This window comes from Triturus cristatus, chromosome 1_1 (genome assembly GCF_964204655.1).
Source record: "Triturus cristatus chromosome 1_1, aTriCri1.1, whole genome shotgun sequence".
NCBI classification, from domain to species: domain Eukaryota; kingdom Metazoa; phylum Chordata; class Amphibia; order Caudata; family Salamandridae; genus Triturus; species Triturus cristatus.
This window is the reverse complement of record NC_140579.1, coordinates 450,390,767-450,409,797: the sequence shown is the minus strand read 5'-3', so window position 1 is coordinate 450,409,797 and position 19,031 is coordinate 450,390,767.

Sequence of the window (19,031 nt, the reverse complement as noted above, 5' to 3'; positions counted from 1 at the left end):
ATGGATGAAGCACTCACATGCCTGTGAGAGGTACCTGACCTGAGAAAGATGTTGGCAGCCTACTCAGCAAACCCAAAATTTCAAAGACTGTAATCTCTACTGATGACAGTTAAAGAACCAGAGACACGTGTCTAGAGATCAGCACTTTCTGCGCCAACTGTGGCGAAACACTCAAACACTTTTGAAGCAAGGAAGTAACTGCATTTACCACAATGCCAGGTGCGAACCTTGCTGGGAGGTGAAGCGGTGTGCTCCCACCCCTGCTCCTGTTTAAAAGTAGTCAACGTAAGTCATTGAGCTGACGAGCTTGTGGTTGAAGGACCCGCATACCTGTGAGAGGTACCTGACCTGAGAAAGATGTCGGCAGCCTACTCACCAAACCCCACATTTGAAAAACTGTAATCTCTACTGATGACGGTTAAAGAACCAGAAACACGTGTCTAGAGATCAGCACTATCTGCGCCAACTGTGGCGAAACATTCGAACACTCGTGAAGCAAGCAAGTAACCCAAACTGCATTTACCACAATGGCAGGGGTGAACCTTCCTGGGAGGTGAAGCGGTGTGCTCCCACCCCTGTTCCTGTTTTATAGTTCTCCAGTGAGTCATTGAGCTGACGAGCTCATGGATGAAGCACCCGCATGCCTGTGAGAGGTACCTGACCTGAGAAAGATGTTGGCAGCCTACTCAGCAAACCCAAAATTTCAAAGACTGTAATCTCTACTGATGACAGTTAAAGAACCAGAAACACGTGTCTAAAGATTAGCACTATCTGTGCCAACTGTGGCGAAACACTCGAACACTATTGAAGCAAGAAAGTAACCCAAACTGCATTTACCACAATGCTAGGGGTGAACCTTCCTGGGAGGTGAAGCGGTGTGCTCCCACTCTTGAAGCAAGCAAGTGACTGAAACTGCAATTACGACAATGTCAGGGGCGAACCCTGCTGGGTGGTGAAGCGGCGTCCTCCCACCCCTGTTCCTGTTTAAAAGTTCTCCAGTCAGTCATTGTGCTGACGAGCTCATGGATGAAGCACCCGCATGCCTGTGAGAGGTACCTGACCTGAGAAATATGTTGGCAGCCTACTCCCCAAACCCCAGAATTGAAAGACTGTAATCTTTACTGATGACGGTTAAAGTACCAGAAACACGTGTCTAGAGATCAGCACTATCTGCGCCAACTGTGGCGAAACACTCGAACACTATTGAAGCAAGAAAGTAACCCAAACTGCATTTACCACAATGCTAGGGGTGAACCTTCCTGGGAGGTGAAGCGGTGTGCTCCCACCCCTGTTCCTGTTTTATAGTTCTCCAGTGAGTCATTGAGCTGACGAGCTCATGGATGAAGCACCCGCATGCCTGTGAGAGGTACCTGACCTGAGGAAGATGTTGGCAGCCTACTCAGCAAACCCCAAATTTCAAAGACTGTAATCTCTACTGATGACAGATAAAAAACCAGAAACACATGTCTAGAGATCAGCACTATCTGCGCCAACTGTGGCGAAACACTCGAACACTCTTGAAGCAAGCAAGTAACCTAAACTGCATTTACCACAATGCCAGGGGTGAACCTTCCTGGGACGTGAAGCGGTGTGCTCCCACCCCTGTTCCTGTTTTATAGTTCTCCAGTGAGTCATTGAGCTGACGAGCTCATGGATGAAGCACCCGCATGCCTGTGAGAGGTACCTGACCTGAGAAAGATGTTGGCAGCCTACTCAGCAAACCCCAAATTTCAAAGACTGTAATCTCTACTGATGACAGTTAAAGAACCAGAAACACGTGTCTAGAGATCAGCACTATCTGTGCCAACTGTGGCGAAACACTCGAACACTCTTGAAGCAAGCAAGTAACTGAAACTGCAATTACCACAATGTCAGGGGCTAACCTTGCTGGGAGGTGAAGCGGCGTCCTCCCACCCCTGTTCCTGTTTAATAGTTCTCCTGTGAGCCATTGAGCTGACGATCTCGTGGATGAAGCACCCGCGTGCCTGTGAGAGGTACCAGACCTGAGAAAGATGTTGGCAGCCTACTCCCCAAACCCCAGAATGTAAAGACTGTAATCTTTACTGATGACGGTTAAAGTACCAGAAGCACGTGTCTAGAGATCAGCACTATCTGCGCCAACTGTGGCGAAACACTCGAACACCCTTGAACCAAGCAAGTCACTGAAACTGCATTTATCACAATGCCAGGGGCGAACATTGCTGCGAAGTGAATCGGTGAGCTCCCACCCCTGTTCCTGTTTAGTAGTACTCCCATGAGTCATTGAGCTGAAGAGCTCGTGGATGAAGCACCTGCATGCCTGTGAGAGGTACCTGACCCGAGAAAGATGTTGGCAGGCTACTCAGCAAACCCCACATTTGAAAGACTTTAATCTCTACCTATGACAGTTAAAGAACCAGAACCACGTGTCTAGAGATCAGCACTATCTGCGCCAACTGTGGCGAAACACTCGAACACTCTTGAACCAAGCAAGTAACTGAAACTGCATTTACCACAATACCAGGGGAGAACCTTGCTGGGAGGTGAAGCGGTGTGCTCCCACCCCTGTTCCTGTTTAATAGTACTCCTGTGAGTCATTGAGCTGACGAGCTCATGGATGAAGCACCCGCATGCCTGTGAGAGGTACCTGACCTGAGAAAGATTTTGGCAGTCTAATCAGCAAACCCCAAATTTCAAAGACTGTAATCTCTACTGATGGTGGTTAAAGAACCAGAAACATGTGTCTAGAGATCAGCACTATCTGCGCCAACTGTGGCGAAACACTCGAACACTATTGAAGCAAGAAAGTAACCCAAACTGCATTTACCACAATGCCAGGGGAGAACCTTGCTGGGAGGTGAAGCGGTGTGTTCCCACCCCTGTTCCTGTTTAATAGTATTCCTGTGAGTCATTGAGCTGACGAGCTCATGGATGAAGCACCCGCATGCCTGTGAGAGGTACCTGACCTGAGAAAGATGTTAGCAGCCTACTCAGAAAAACCCCAAATTTCAAAGACTGTAATCTCTACTGATGACAGTTAAAGAACCAGAAACACGTGTCTAGAGATCAGCACTATCTAAGCCAACTGTGGCGAAACACTCAAACACTCTTGAAGCAAGGAAGTAACTGAAACTGCATTTACCACAATGCCAGGTGCGAACCTTGCTGGGAGGTGAAGCGGTGTGCTCCCACCCCTGCTCCTGTTTAAAAGTAGTCCCGTAAGTCATTGAGCTGATGAGCTTGTGGTTGAAGGACCCGCATGCCTGTGAGAGGTACCTGACCTGAGAAAGATGTCGGCAGCCTACTCAGCAAACCCCACATTTCAAAAACTGTAATCTCTACTGATGACGGTTAAAGAACCAGAAACACGTGTATAGAGATCCGCACTATATGCGCCAACTGTGGCGAAAAACTCAAACACTCTTAAAGCAAGCAAGTAACTGAAACAGCATTTACCACAATGACAGGGTGCAAACCTTGCTGGGAGGTGAAGCGGTGTGCTCCCACCCCTGTTCCTGTTTAATAGTACTCCTGTGAGTCATTGAGCTGACAAGCTCGTGGATGAAGCACCCGCATGCCTGTGAGAGGTACCTGACCTGAGAAAGATGTTGGCAGCCTACTCAGCAAACCCCAAATTTCAAAGACTGTAATCTCTACTGATGACAGTTAAAGAACCAGAAACACGTGTCTAGAGATCAGCACTATCTGCGCCAACTGTGGCGAAACACTCGAACACTCTTGAAGCAAGCAAGTAACCCAAACTGCATTTACCACAATGCCAGGGGTGAACCTTCCTGGGAGGTGAAGCGGTGTGCTCCCACCCCTGTTCCTGCTTTATAGTTCTCCATTGAGCTGACGAGCTCATGGATGAAGCACCCGCATGCCTGTGAGAGGTACCTGACCTGAGAAATATGTTGGCAGCCTACTCAGCAAACCCCAAATTTCAAAGACTGTAATCTCTACTGATGACAGTTAAAGAACCAGAAACACGTGTCTAGAGATCAGCACTATCTGTGCCAACTGTGGCGAAACACTCGAACACTCTTGAAGCAAGCAAGTAACTGAAACTGCAATTACCACAATGTCAGGGGCTAACCTTGCTAGGAGGTGAAGCGGCGTCCTCCCACCCCTGTTCCTGTTTAACCCCTTCTGTGCCCATGACGAGATAGTCTCGTCATGGAGCGCGGTTGCGCTGTGCCCATGACGCGACTATCTCGTCATGGACCCCGCCCGCTAATGAAAGGGCCGGCACAGGAGGGGGAAAGGGCGGGGCACTCAAGGGGTTAATAGTTCTCCTGTGAGCCATTGAGCTGACGATCTCGTGGATGAAGCACCCGCATGCCTGTGAGAGGTACCAGACCTGAGAAAGATGTTGGCAGCCTACTCCCCAAACCCCAGAATGTAAAGACTGTAATCTTTACTGATGACGGTTAAAGAACCAGAAGCACGTGTCTAGAGATCAGCACTATCTGCGCCAACTGTGGCGAAACACTCGAACACTCTTGAAGCAAGCAAGTCACTGAAACTGCATTTATCACAATGCCAGGGGCGAACATTGCTGGGAAGTGAAGCGGTGAGCTCCCACCCCTGTTCCTGTTTAATAGTACTCCTGTGAGTCATTGAGCTGACGAGCTCATGGATGAAGCACCCGCATGCCTGTGAGAGGTACCTGACCTGAGAAAGATTTTGGCAGTCTAATCAGCAAACCCCAAATTTCAAAGACTGTAAACTCTACTGATGACGGTTAAAGAACCAGAAACATGTGTCTAGAGATAAACACTATCTGTGCCAACTGTGGCGAAACACTCAACACTCTTGAAGCAAGCAAGTAACTGAAACTGCATTTACCACAATGTCAGGGGAGAACCTTGCTGGGAGGTGAAGCGGTCTGCTCACACCCCTGTTCCTGTTTAATAGTACTCCTGTGAGTCTTTGAGCTGACGAGCTCATGGATGAAGCACCCGCATGCCTGTGAGAGGTACCTGACCTGAGAAAGATTTTGGCAGTCTAATCAGCAAACCCCAAATTTCAAAGACTGTAATCTCTACTGATGACGATTAAAGAACCAGAAACATGTGTCTAGAGATCAGCACTATCTGCGCCAACTGTGGCGAAACACTCGAACACTATTGAAGCAAGCAAGTAACTGAAACTGCATTTACCACAATGTCAGGGGAGAACCTTGCTGGGAGGTGAAGCGGTCTGCTCCCACCCCTGTTCCTGTTTAATAGTACTCCTGTGAGTCATTGAGCTGACGAGCTCATGGATGAAGCACCCGCATGCCTGTGAGAGGTACCTGACCTGAGAAAGATGTTGGCAGCCTACTCAGCAAACCCCAAATTTCAAAGACTGTAATCTCTACTGATCACAGTTAAAGAACCAGAAACACGTGTCTAGAGATCAGCACTATCTGCGCCAACTGTGGCGAAACATTCAAACACTCGTGAAGCAAGCAAGTAACCCAAACTGCATTTACCACAATGCCAGGGGTGAACCTTCCTGGGAGGTGAAGCGGTGTGCTCCCACCCCTGTTCCTGTTTTATAGTTCTCCAGTGAGTCATTGAGCTGACGAGCTTATGGATGAAGCACCCGCATGCCTGTGAGAGGTACCTGACCTGAGAAAGATGTTGGAAGCCTACTCAGCAAACCCCAAATTTCAAAGACTGCAATCTCTACTGATGACAGTTAAAGAACCAGAAACACGTGTCTAGAGATCAGCACTATCTGTGCCAACTGTGGCGAAACACTCGAATACTCTTGAAGCAAGCAAGTGACTGAAACTGCAATTACGACAATGTCAGGGGCGAACCTTGCTGGGAGGTGAAGCGGCGTCCTCCCACCCCTGTTTAAAAGTTCTCCAGTGAGTCATTGTGCTGACGAGCTCGTGGATGAAGCACCCGCATGCCTGTGAGAGGTACCAGACCTGAGAAAGGTGTTGGCAGCATACTCAGCAAACCCCACATTTGAAAGACTTTAATCTCTACCTGTGACAGTTAAAGAACCAGAACCACGTGTCTAGAGATCAGCACAATCGGTGCCAACTGTGGCGAAACACTCGAACACTCTTCAAGCAAGCAAGTAACTGAAACTACATTTACCACAATGCCAGGGGCGAACCTTGATGTGAGGTAAAGCGGAGTGCTCCCACCCCTGTTCCTGGTTAATAGTACTCCCGTGAGTCATTGAGCTGACGAGCTCGTGGATGAAGCACCCGCATGCCTGTGAGAGGTACCTGACCTGAGAAAGATGTTGGCAGCCTACTCAGCAAACCCCAAATTTCAAAGACTGTAATCTCTACTGATGACAGTTAAAGAACCAGAAACACGTGTCTAGAGATCAGCAGTATCAGCGCCAACTGTGGCGAAACACTCGAACACTCTTGAAGCAAGCAAGTAACCCAAACTGCATTTACCACAATGCCAGGGGTGAACCTTCCTGGGAGGTGAAGTGGTGTGCTCCCACCCCTGTTCCTGTTTTATAGTTCTCCAGTGAGTCATTGAGCTGACGAGCTCATGGATGAAGCACCCGCATGCCTGTGAGAGATATCTGACCTGAGAAAGATGTTGGCAGCCTACTCAGCAAACCCCAAATTTCAAGGACTGTAATCTCTACTGATGACAGTTAAAGAACCAGAAACACGTGTCTAGAGATAAGCACTATCTGTGCCAACTGTGGCGAAACACTCGAACACACTTGAAGCAAGCAAGTAACTGAAACTGCAATTACCACAATGTCAGGGGCTAACCTTGCTGGGAGGTGAAGCGGCATCCTCCCACCCCTGTTCCTGTTTAATAGTTCTCCTGTGAGCCATTGAGCTGACGATCTCGTGGATGAAGCACCCGCATGCCTGTGAGAGGTACCAGACCTGAGAAAGATGTTGGCAGCCTACTCCCCAAACCCCAGAATGTAAAGACTGTAATCTTTACTGATGACGGTTAAAGTACCAGAAGCACGTGTCTAGAGATCAGCACTATCTGCGCCAACTGTGGCGAAACACTCGAACACCCTTGAAGCAAGCAAGTCACTGAAACTGCATTTATCACAATGCCAGGGGCGAACCTTGCTGCGAAGTGAATAGGTGAGCTCCCACCCCTGTTCCTGTTTAGTAGTACTCCCATGAGTCATTGAGCTGACGAGCTCGTGGATGAAGCACCTGCATGCCTGTGAGAGGTACCTGACCTGAGAAAGATGTTGGCAGCCTACTCAGCAAACCCCACATTTGAAAGACTTTAATCTCTACCTATGACAGTTAAAGAACCAGAACCACGTGTCTAGAGATCAGCACTATCTGCGCCAACTGTGGCGAAACACTCGAACACTCTTGAACCAAGCAAGTAACTGAAACTGCATCTACCACAATACCAGGGGAGAACCTTGCTGGGAGGTGAAGCGGTGTGCTCCCACCCCTGTTCCTGTTTAATAGTACTCCTGTGAGTCATTGAGCTGACGAGCTCATGGATGAAGCACCCGCATGCCTGTGAGAGGTACCTGACCTGAGAAAGATTTTGGCAGTCTAATCAGCAAACCCCAAATTTCAAAGACTGTAATCTCTACTGATGGTGGTTAAAGAACCAGAAACATATGTCTAGAGATCAGCACTATCTGCGCCAACTGTGGCGAAACACTCGAACACTATTGAAGCAAGAAAGTACCCAAACTGCATTTACCACAATGCCAGGGGAGAACCTTGCTGGGAGGTGAAGCGGTGTGCTCCCACCCCTGTTCCTGTTTAATAGTATTCCTGTGAGTCATTGAGCTGACGAGCTCATGGATGAAGCACCCGCATGCCTGTGAGAGGTACCTGACCTGAGAAAGATGTTGGCAGCCTACTCAGCAAACCCCAAATTTCAAAGACTGTAATCTCTACTGATGACACTTAAAGAACCAGAAACACGTGTCTAGAGATCAGCACTATCTAAGCCAACTGTGGCGAAACACTCAAACACTCTTGAAGCAAGGAAGTAACTGAAACTGCATTTACCACAATGCCAGGTGCGAACCTTGCTGGGAGGTGAAGCGGTGTGCTCCCACCCCTGCTCCTGTTTAAAAGTAGTCCCGTAAGTCATTGAGCTGATGAGCTTGTGGTTGAAGGACCCGCATGCCTGTGAGAGGTACCTGACCTGAGAAAGATGTCGGCAGCCTACTCAGCAAACCCCACATTTCAAAAACTGTAATCTCTACTGATGACGGTTAAAGAACCAGATACACGTGTATAGAGATCCGCACTATATGCGCCAACTGTGGCGAAAAACTCAAACACTCTTAAAGCAAGCAAGTAACTGAAACAGCATTTACCACAATGACAGGGTGCAAACCTTGCTGGGAGGTGAAGCGGTGTGCTCCCACCCCTGTTCCTGTTTAATAGTACTCCTGTGAGTCATTGAGCTGACAAGCTCGTGGATGAAGCACCCGCATGCCTGTGAGAGGTACCTCATCTGAGAAAGATGTTGGCAGCCTACTCAGCAAACCCCAAATTTCAAAGACTGTAATCTCTACTGATGACAGTTAAAGAACCAGAAACACGTGTCTAGAGATCATCACTCTCTGTGCCAACTGTGGCGAAACACTTGAACACTCTTGAAGCAAGCAAGTAACTGAAACTGCAATTACCACAATGTCAGGGGCGAACCTTGCTGGGAGGTGAATGGTGTCCTCCCACCCCTGTTCCTGTTTAATTGTTCTCCAGTGAGTCATTGAGCTGACGAGCTCGTGGATGAAGCACCCGCATGCCTGTGAGAGGTACCAGACCTGAGAAAAATGTTGGCAGCCTACTCCCCAAACCCCAGAATTGAAAGACTGTAATCTTTGCTGATGACGGTTAAAGAACCAGAAACACATGTCTAGAGATCAGCACTATCTGTGCCAACTGTGGCGAAACACTCGAATACTCTTGAAGGAAGCAAGTGACTGAAACTGCAATTACGACAATGTCAGGGGCGAACCTTGCTGGGAGGTGAAGCGGCGTCCTCCCACCCCTGTTCCTGTTTAAAAGTTCTCCAGTGAGTCATTGTGCTGACGAGCTCGTGGATGAAGCACCCGCATGCCTGTGAGAGGTACCTCATCTGAGGAAGATGTTGGCAGCCTACTCAGCAAACCCCAAATTTCAAAGACTGTAATCTCTACTGATGACAGTTAAAGAACCAGAAACACGTGTCTAGAGATCATCACTCTCTGTGCCAACTGTGGCGAAACACTTGAACACTCTTGAAGCAAGCAAGTAACTGAAACTGCAATTACCACAATGTCAGGGGCGAACCTTGCTGGGAGGTGAATGGTGTCCTCCCACCCCTGTTCCTGTTTAATTGTTCTCCAGTGAGTCATTGAGCTGACGAGCTCGTGGATGAAGCACCCGCATGCCTGTGAGAGGTACCAGACCTGAGAAAAATGTTGGCAGCCTACTCCCCAAACCCCAGAATTGAAAGACTGTAATCTTTGCTGATGACGGTTAAAGAACCAGAACCACGTGTCTAGAGATCAGCACTATCTGCGCCAACTGTGGCGAAACACTCGAACACTCTTGAAGCAAGCAAGTCACTGAAACTGCATTTATCACAATGCCAGGGGTGAACCTTGCTGGGAGGTGAAGCGGTGAGCTCCCACCCCTGTTCCTGTTTAGTAGTACTCCCATGAGTCATTGAGCTGACGAGCTCGTGGATGAAGCACCCGCATGCCTGTGAGAGGTACCCGACCTGAGAAAGATGTTGGCAGCCTACTCAGCAAACCCCACATTTGAAAGACTTTAATCTCTACCTGTGACAGTTAAAGAACCAGAACCACGTGTCTAGAGATCAGCACAATTGGCGCCAACTGTGGCGAAACACTCGAACACTCTTGAAGCAAGCAAGTAAACCAAACTGCATTTAATACAATGCCAGGGGTGAACCTTCCTGGGAGGTGAAGCGGTGTGCTCCCACCCCTGTTCCTGTTTTATAGTTCTCCAGTGAGTCATTGAGCTGACGAGCTCATGGATGAAGCACCCGCATGCCTGTGAGAGGTACCTGACCTGAGAAAGATGTTGGCAGCCTACTCAGCAAACCCCAAATTTCAAAGACTGTAATCTCTACTGATGACAGTTAAAGAACCAGAAACACGTGTCTAGAGATCAGCACTATCTGCGCCAACTGTGGCGAAACACTTGAACACTCTTGAAGCAAGCAAGTAACCCAAACTGCATTTACCACAATGCCAGGGGTGCACCTTCCTGGGAGGTGAAGCGGTGTGCTCCCACCCCTGTTCCTGCTTTATAGTTCTCCAGTGAGTCATTGAGCTGACGAGCTCATGGATGAAGCACCCGCATGCCTGTGAGAGGTACCTGACCTGAGAAATATGTTGGCAGCCTACTCAGCAAACCTCAAATTTCAAAGACTGTAATCTCTACCGATGACAGTTAAAGAACCAGAAACACGTGTCTAGAGATCAGCACTATCTGTGCCAACTGTGGCGAAACACTCGAACACTCTTGAAGCAAGCAAGTAACTTAAACTGCAATTACCACAATGCCAGGGGCTAACCTTGCTAGGAGGTGAAGCGGCGTCCTCCCACCCCTGTTCCTGTTTAACCCCTTCTGTGCCCTTGACGAGATAGTCTCGTCATGGAGCGCGGTTGCGCTGTGCCCATGACGCGACTATCTCGTCATGGACCACGCCCGCTAATGAAAGGGCCGGCACAGGAGGGGGAAAGGGCGGGGCACTCAAGGGGTTAATAGTTCTCCTGTGAGCCATTGAGTTGACGATCTCGTGGATGAAGCACCCGCATGCCTGTGAGAGGTACCAGACCTGAGAAAGATGTTGGCAGCCTACTCCCCAAACCCCAGAATGTAAAGACTGTAATCTTTACTGATGACGGTTAAAGAACCAGAAGCACGTGTCTAGAGATCAGCACTATCTGCGCCAACTGTGGCGAAACACTCGAACACTCTTGAAGCAAGCAAGTCACTGAAACTGCATTTATCACAATGCCAGGGGCGAACCTTGCTGGGAAGTGAAGCGGTGAGCTACCACCCCTGTTCCTGTTTAGTAGTACTCCCATGAATCATTGAGCTGACGAGCTCGTAGATGAAGCACCTGCATGCCTGTGAGAGGTACCTGACCTGAGAAAGATGTTGGCAGCCTACTCAGCAAACCCCACATTTGAAAGACTTTAATCTCTACCTATGACAGTTAAAGAACCAGAACCACGTGTCTAGAGATAAGCACTATCTGCGCCAACTGTGGCGAAATACTCAACACTCTTAAAGCAAGCAAGTAACTGAAACTGCATTTACCACAATGTCAGGGGAGAACCTTGCTGGGATGTGAAGCGGTCTGCTCCCACCCCTGTTCCTGTTTAATAGTACTCCTGTGAGTCATTGAGCTGACGAGCTCATGGATGAAGAACCCGCATGCCTGTGAGAGGTACCTGACCTGAGAAAGATTTTGGCAGTCTAATCAGCAAACCCCAAATTTCAAAGACTGTAATCTCTACTGATGACGTTTAAAGAACCAGAAACATGTGTCTAGAGATCAGCACTATCTGCGCCAACTGTGGCGAAACACTCGAACACTATTGAAGCAAGCAAGTAACTGAAACTGCATTTACCACAATGTCAGGGGAGAACCTTGCTGGGAGGTGAAGCGGTCTGCTCCCACCCCTGCTCCTGTTTAATAGTACTCCTGTGAGTCATTGAGCTGACGAGCTCATGGATGAAGCACCCGCATGCCTGTGAGAGGTACCTGACCTGAGAAAGATGTTGGCAGCCTACTCAGCAAACCCCAAATTTCAAAGACTGTAATCTCTACTGATGACAGTTAAAGAACCAGAAACACGTGTCTAGAGATCAGCACTATCTGCGCCAACTGTGGCGAAACATTCAAACACTCGTGAAGCAAGCAAGTAACCCAAACTGCATTTACCACAATGCCAGGGGAGAACCTTGCTGGGATGTGAAGCGGTCTGCTCCCACCCCTGTTCCTGTTTAATAGTACTCCTGTGAGTCATTGAGCTGACGAGCTCATGGATGAAGCACCCGCATGCCTGTGAGAGGTACCTGACCTGAGAAAGATTTTGGCAGTCTAATCAGCAAACCCCAAATTTCAAAGACTGTAATCTCTACTGATGACGTTTAAAGAACCAGAAACATGTGTCTAGAGATCAGCACTATCTGCGCCAACTGTGGCGAAACACTCGAACACTATTGAAGCAAGCAAGTAACTGAAACTGCATTTACCACAATGTCAGGGGAGAACCTTGCTGGGAGGTGAAGCGGTCTGCTCCCACCCCTGCTCCTGTTTAATAGTACTCCTGTGAGTCATTGAGCTGACGAGCTCATGGATGAAGCACCCGCATGCCTGTGAGAGGTACCTGACCTGAGAAAGATGTTGGCAGCCTACTCAGCAAACCCCAAATTTCAAAGACTGTAATCTCTACTGATGACAGTTAAAGAACCAGAAACACGTGTCTAGAGATCAGCACTATCTGCGCCAACTGTGGCGAAACATTCAAACACTCGTGAAGCAAGCAAGTAACCCAAACTGCATTTACCACAATGCCAGGGGTGAACCTTCCTGGGAGGTGAAGCGGTGTGCTCCCACCCCTGTTCCTGTTTTATAGTTCTCCAGTGAGTGATTGAGCTGACGAGCTCATGGATGAAGCACCCGCATGCCTGTGAGAGGTACCTGACCTGAGAAAGATGTTGGAAGCCTACTCAGCAAACCCCAAATTTCAAAGACTGTAATCTCTACTGATGACAGTTAAGGAACCAGAAACACGTGTCTAGAGATCAGCACTATCTGTGCCAACTGTGGCGAAACACTCGAATACTCTTGAAGCAAGCAAGTGACTGAAACTGCAATTACGACAATGTCAGGGGCGAACCTTGCTGGGAGGTGAAGCGGCGTCCTCCCACCCCTGTTCCTGTTTAAAAGTTCTCCAGTGAGTCATTGTGCTGACGAGCTCGTGGATGAAATACCCGCATGCCTGTGAGAGGTACCAGACCTGAGAAAGATGTTGGCAGCCTACTCCCCAAACCCCAGAATTGAAAGACTGTAATCTTTACTGATGACAGTTAAAGAACCAGAAACACGTGTCTAGAGATCAGCACTATCTGCGCCAACTGTGGCGAAACACTCGAACACTCTTGAAGCAAGCAAGTCACTGAAACTGCATTTATCACAATGCCAGGGGCGAACCTTGCTGGGAGGTGAAGCGGTGAGCTCCCACCCCTGTTCCTGTTTAGTATTACTCCCATGAGTCCTTGAGCTGACGAGCTCGTGGTTGAAGCACCCGCATGCCTGTGAGAGGTACCTGACCTGAGAAAGATGTTGGCAGCCTACTCAGCAAACCCCACATTTGAAAGACTTTAATCTCTACCTGTGACAGTTAAAGAACCAGAACCACGTGTCTAGAGATCAGCACAATCGGTGCCAACTGTGGCGAAACATTCGAACACTCTTCAAGCAAGCAAGTAACTGAAACTGCATTTACCACAATGCCAGGGGCGAACCTTGATGGGAGGTAAAGCGGAGTGCTCCCACCCCTGTTCCTGGTTAATAGTACTCCCGTGAGTCATTGAGCTGACGAGCTCGTGGATGAAGCACCCGCATGCCTGTGAGAGGTACCTGACCTGAGAAAGATGTTGGCAGCCTACTCAGCAAACCCCAAATTTCAAAGACTATAATCTCTACTGATGACAGTTAAGGAACCAGAAACACGTGTCTAGAGATCAGCACTATCAGCGCCAACTGTGGCGAAACACTCGAACACTCTTGAAGCAAGCAAGTAAACCAAACTGCATTTACCACAATGCCAGGGGTGAACCTTCCTGGGAGGTGAAGTGGTGTGCTCCCACCCCTGTTCCTGTTTTATAGTTCTCCAGTGAGTCATTGAGCTGACGAGCTCATGGATGAAGCACCCGCATGCCTGTGAGAGATATCTGACCTGAGAAAGATGTTGGCAGCCTACTCAGCAAACCCCAAATTTCAAAGACTGTAATCTCTACTGATGACAGTTAAAGAACCAGAAACACGTGTCTAGAGATAAGCACTATCTGTGCCAACTGTGGCGAAACACTCGAACACTCTTGAAGCAAGCAAGTAACTGAAACTGCAATTACCACAATGTCAGGGGCTAACCTTGCTGGGAGGTGAAGCGGCATCCTCCCACCCCTGTTCCTGTTTAGTAGTACTCCCATGAGTCATTGAGCTGACGAGCTCGTGAATGAAGCACCTGCATGCCTGTGAGAGGTACCTGACCTGAGAAAGAGGTTGGCAGCCTACTCAGCAAACCCCACATTTGAAAGACTTTAATCTCTACCTATGACAGTTAAAGAACCAGAACCACGTGTCTAGATAACAGCACTATCTGCGCCAACTGTGGCGAAACATTGGAACACTCTTGAAGCAAGCAAGTAACTGAAACTGCATTTACCACAATGTCAGGGGAGAACCTTGCTGGGAGGTGAAGCGGTGTGCTCCCACCCCTGTTCCTGTTTAATAGTACTCCTGTGAGTCATTGAGCTGACGAGCTCATGGATGAAGCACCCGCATGCCTGTGAGAGGTACCTGACATGAGAAAGATTTTGGCAGTCTAATCAGCAAACCCCAAATTTCAAAGACTGTAATCTCTACTGATGACTGTTAAAGAACCAGAAACATGTGTCTAGAGATCAGCACTATCTGCGCCAACTGTGGCGAAACACTCGAACACTATTGAAGCAAGAAAGTAACCCAAACTACATTTACCACAATGCCAGGTGCGAACCTTGCTGGGAGGTGAAGCGGTGTACTCCCACCCCTGCTCCTTTTTAAAAGTAGTCCCGTAAGTCATTGAGCTGACGAGCTTGTGGTTGAAGGACCCGCATACCTGTGAGAGGTACCTGACCTGAGAAAGATGTCGGCAGCCTACTCAGCAAACCCCACATTTGAAAAACTGTAATCTCTACTGATGATGGTTAAAGAACCAGAAACACGTGTCTAGAGATCAGCACTATCTGCGCCAACTGTGGCGAAACATTCGAACACTCGTGAAGCAAGCAAGTAACCCAAACTGCATTTACCACAATGCCAGGGGTGAACCTTCCTGGGAGGTGAAGCGGTGTGCTCCCACCCCTGTTCCTGTTTTATAGTTCTCCAGTGAGTCATTGAGCTGACGAGCTCATGGATGAAGCACCCGCATGCCTATGAGAGGTACCTGACCTGAGAAAGATGTTGGCAGCCTACTCAGCAAACCCCAAATTTCAAAGACTGAAATCTCTACTGATGACAGTTAAAGAACCAGAAACACGTGTCTAGAGATCAGCACTATCTGTGCCAACTGTGGCGAAACACTCGAATACTCTTGAAGCAAACAAGTGACTGAAACTGCAATTACGACAATGTCAGGGGCGAACCTTGCTGGGAGGTGAAGCGGCGTCCTCCCACCCCTGTTCCTGTTTAAAAGTTCTCCAGTGAGTCATTGAGCTGACGAGCTCGTGGATGAAGCACCCGCATGCCTGTGAGAGGTACTAGACCTGAGAAAGATGTTGGCAGCCTACTCCCCAAACCCCAGAATTGAAAGACTGTAATCTCTACTGATGACAGATAAAAAACCAGAAACACATGTCTAGAGATCAGCACTATCTGCGCCGACTGTGGCGAAACACTCGAACACTCTTGAAGCAAGCAAGTAACCTAAACTGCATTTACCACAATGCCAGGGGTGAACCTTCCTGGGAGGTGAAGCGGTGTGCTCCCACCCCTGTTCCTGTTTTATAGTTCTCCAGTGAGTCATTGAGCTGACGAGCTCATGGATGAAGCACCCGCATGCCTGTGAGAGGTACCTGACCTGAGAAAGATGTTGGCAGCCTACTCAGCAAACCCCAAATTTCAAAGACTGTAATCTCTACTGATGACAGTTAAAGAACCAGAAACACGTGTCTAGAGATCAGCACTATCTGTGCCAACTGTGGCGAAACACTCGAACACTCTTGAAGCAAGCAAGTAACTGAAACTGCAATTACCACAATGTCAGGGGCTAACCTTGCTGGGAGGTGAAGCGGCGTCCTCCCACCCCTGTTCCTGTTTAATAGTTCTCCTGTGAGCCATTGAGCTGACGATCTCGTGGATGAAGCACCCGCGTGTCTGTGAGAGGTACCAGACCTGAGAAAGATGTTGGCAGCCTACTCCCCAAACCCCAGAATGTAAAGACTGTAATCTTTACTGATGACGGTTAAAGTACCAGAAGCACGTGTCTAGAGATCAGCACTATCTGCGCCAACTGTGGCGAAACACTCGAACACCCTTGAAGCAAGCAAGTCACTGAAACTGCATTTATCACAATGCCAGGGGCGAACCTTGCTGCGAAGTGAATCGGTGAGCTCCCACCCCTGTTCCTGTTTAGTAGTACTCCCATGAGTCATTGAGCTGACGAGCTCGTGGATGAAGCACCTGCATGCCTGTGAGAGGTACCTGACCTGAGAAAGATGTTGGCAGCCTACTCAGCAAACCCCACATTTGAAAGACTTTAATCTCTACCTATGACAGTTAAAGAACCAGAACCACGTGTCTAGAGATCAGCACTATCTGCGCCAACTGTGGCGAAACACTCGAACACTCTTGAACCAAGCAAGTAACTGAAACTGCATTTACCACAATACCAGGGGAGAACCTTGCTGGGAGGTGAAGCGGTGTGCTCCCACCCCTTTTCCTGTTTAATAGTACTCCTGTGAGTCATTGAGCTGACGAGCTCATGGATGAAGCACCCGCATGCCTGTGAGAGGTACCTGACCTGAGAAAGATTTTGGCAGTCTAATCAGCAAACCCCAAATTTCAAAGACTGTAATCTCTACTGATGGTGGTTAAAGAACCAGAAACATGTGTCTAGAGATCAGCACTATCTGCGCCAACTGTGGCGAAACACTCGAACACTATTGAAGCAAGAAAGTAACCCAAACTGCATTTACCACAATGCCAGGGGAGAACCTTGCTGGGAGGTGAAGCGGTGTGTTCCCACCCCTGTTCCTGTTTAATAGTATTCCTGTGAGTCATTGAGCTGACGAGCTTATGGATGAAGCACCCGCATGCCTGTGAGAGGTACCTGACCTGAGAAAGATGTTGGCAGCCTACTCAGCAAACCCCAAATTTCAAAGACTGTAATCTCTACTGATGACAGTTAAAGAACCAGAAACACGTGTCTAGAGATCAGCACTATCTAAGCCAACTGTGGCGAAACACTCAAACACTCTTGAAGCAAGGAAGTAACTGAAACTGCATTTACCACAATGCCAGGTGCGAACCTTGCTGGGAGGTGAAGCGGTGTGCTCCCACCCCTGCTCCTGTTTAAAAGTAGTCCCGTAAGTCATTGAGCTGATGAGCTTGTGGTTGAAGGACCCGCATGCCTGTGAGAGGTACCTGACCTGAGAAAGATGTCGGCAGCCTACTCAGCAAACCCCACATTTCAAAAACTGTAATCTCTACTGATGACGGTTAAAGAACCAGAAACACGTGTCTAGAGTTCAGCACTATATGCGCCAACTGTGGCGAAAAACTCAAACACTCTTAAAGCAAGCAAGTAACTGAAACAGCATTTACCACAATGACAGGGTGCAAACCTTGCTGGGAGGTGAAGCGGTGTGCTCCCACCCCTGTTCCTGTTTAATAGTACTCCTGTGAGTCATTGAGCTGACAAGCTCGTGGATGAAGCACCCGCATGCCTGTGAGAGGTACCTGACCTGAGAAAGATGTTGGCAGTCTAATCAGCAAACCTCAAATTTCAAAGACTGTAATCTCTACTGATGACAGTTAAAGAACCAGAAACACGTGTCTAGAGATCAGCACTATCTGCGCCAACTGTGGCGAAACACTCGAACACTCTTGAAGCAAGCAAGTAACTGAAACTGCAATTACCACAATGTCAGGGGCGAACCTTGCTGGGAGGTGAAGCGGTGTCCTCCCACCCCTGTTCCTGTTTAATTGTTCTCCAGTGAGTCATTGAGCTGACGAGCTCGTGGATGAAGCACCTGCATGCCTGTGAGAGGTACCTGACCTGAGAAAGATGTTGGCAGTCTAATCAGCAAACCTCAAATTTCAAAGACTGTAATCTCTACTGATGACAGTTAAAGAACCAGAAACACGTGTCTAGAGATCAGCACTATCTGCGCCAACTGTGGCGAAACACTCGAACACTCTTGAAGCAAGCAAGTAACCCAAACTGCATTTACCACAATGCCAGGGGTGAACCTTCCTGGGAGGTGAAGCGGTGTGCTCCCACCCCTGTTCCTGCTTTATAGTTCTCCAGTGAGTCATTGAGCTGACGAGCTCATGGATGAAGCACCCGCATGCCTGTGAGAGGTACCTGACCTGAGAAATATGTTGGCAGCCTACTCAGCAAACCCCAAATTTCAAAGACTGTAATCTCTACTGATGACAGTTAAAGAACCAGAAACACGTGTCTAGAGATCAGCACTATCTGTGCCAACTGTGGCGAAACACTCGAACACTCTTTGTAGGAACCTGGGGTCACCAGGCCCTATAGGCGGTAGCATGGCGCGAGCCGGTCGGGCAACCAGAGGGCTATGTGTTAAGCAACCATACACCACACGCTTCTCATGGACTAGAGTCACACACAATAAGGGACGCCACACCGTTTAAATTATGCAAATACTTCAAGTTTATCCAAGTATAGCTGGTCAGATGCAGTTCAGGAAATAACAAGGTAATACATGAATCATAATACCATTGTGACATTACATTCGACACTCTGGGTGATATCTATACAGTGCCTAACCTTGTTCTAGCGCCGTGCGCGCTTACGTAAAGTCTTTCCCTGAACCGGCCGTCTAACTAAGCGTAATACTTGAAAGGGGACACATTGGGTTCACTTAACATGGCGCCTGTAGAACTGAGCGCTCCTCGTGATCAAGGGCCCCTAGTACTGTGAAGCAAGGCATATAAACATAGCGCTACGCGCAATCAGTTGCATGTGGATACGTTTGCGTAGAACATTTAATACATCGCGTGACTCGTAATCAGTCGCATGTCATTACCTTTGAGCAGAGCATACAACACAGTGCGCTACTCGCATTCCTGGGCAGGTAACTA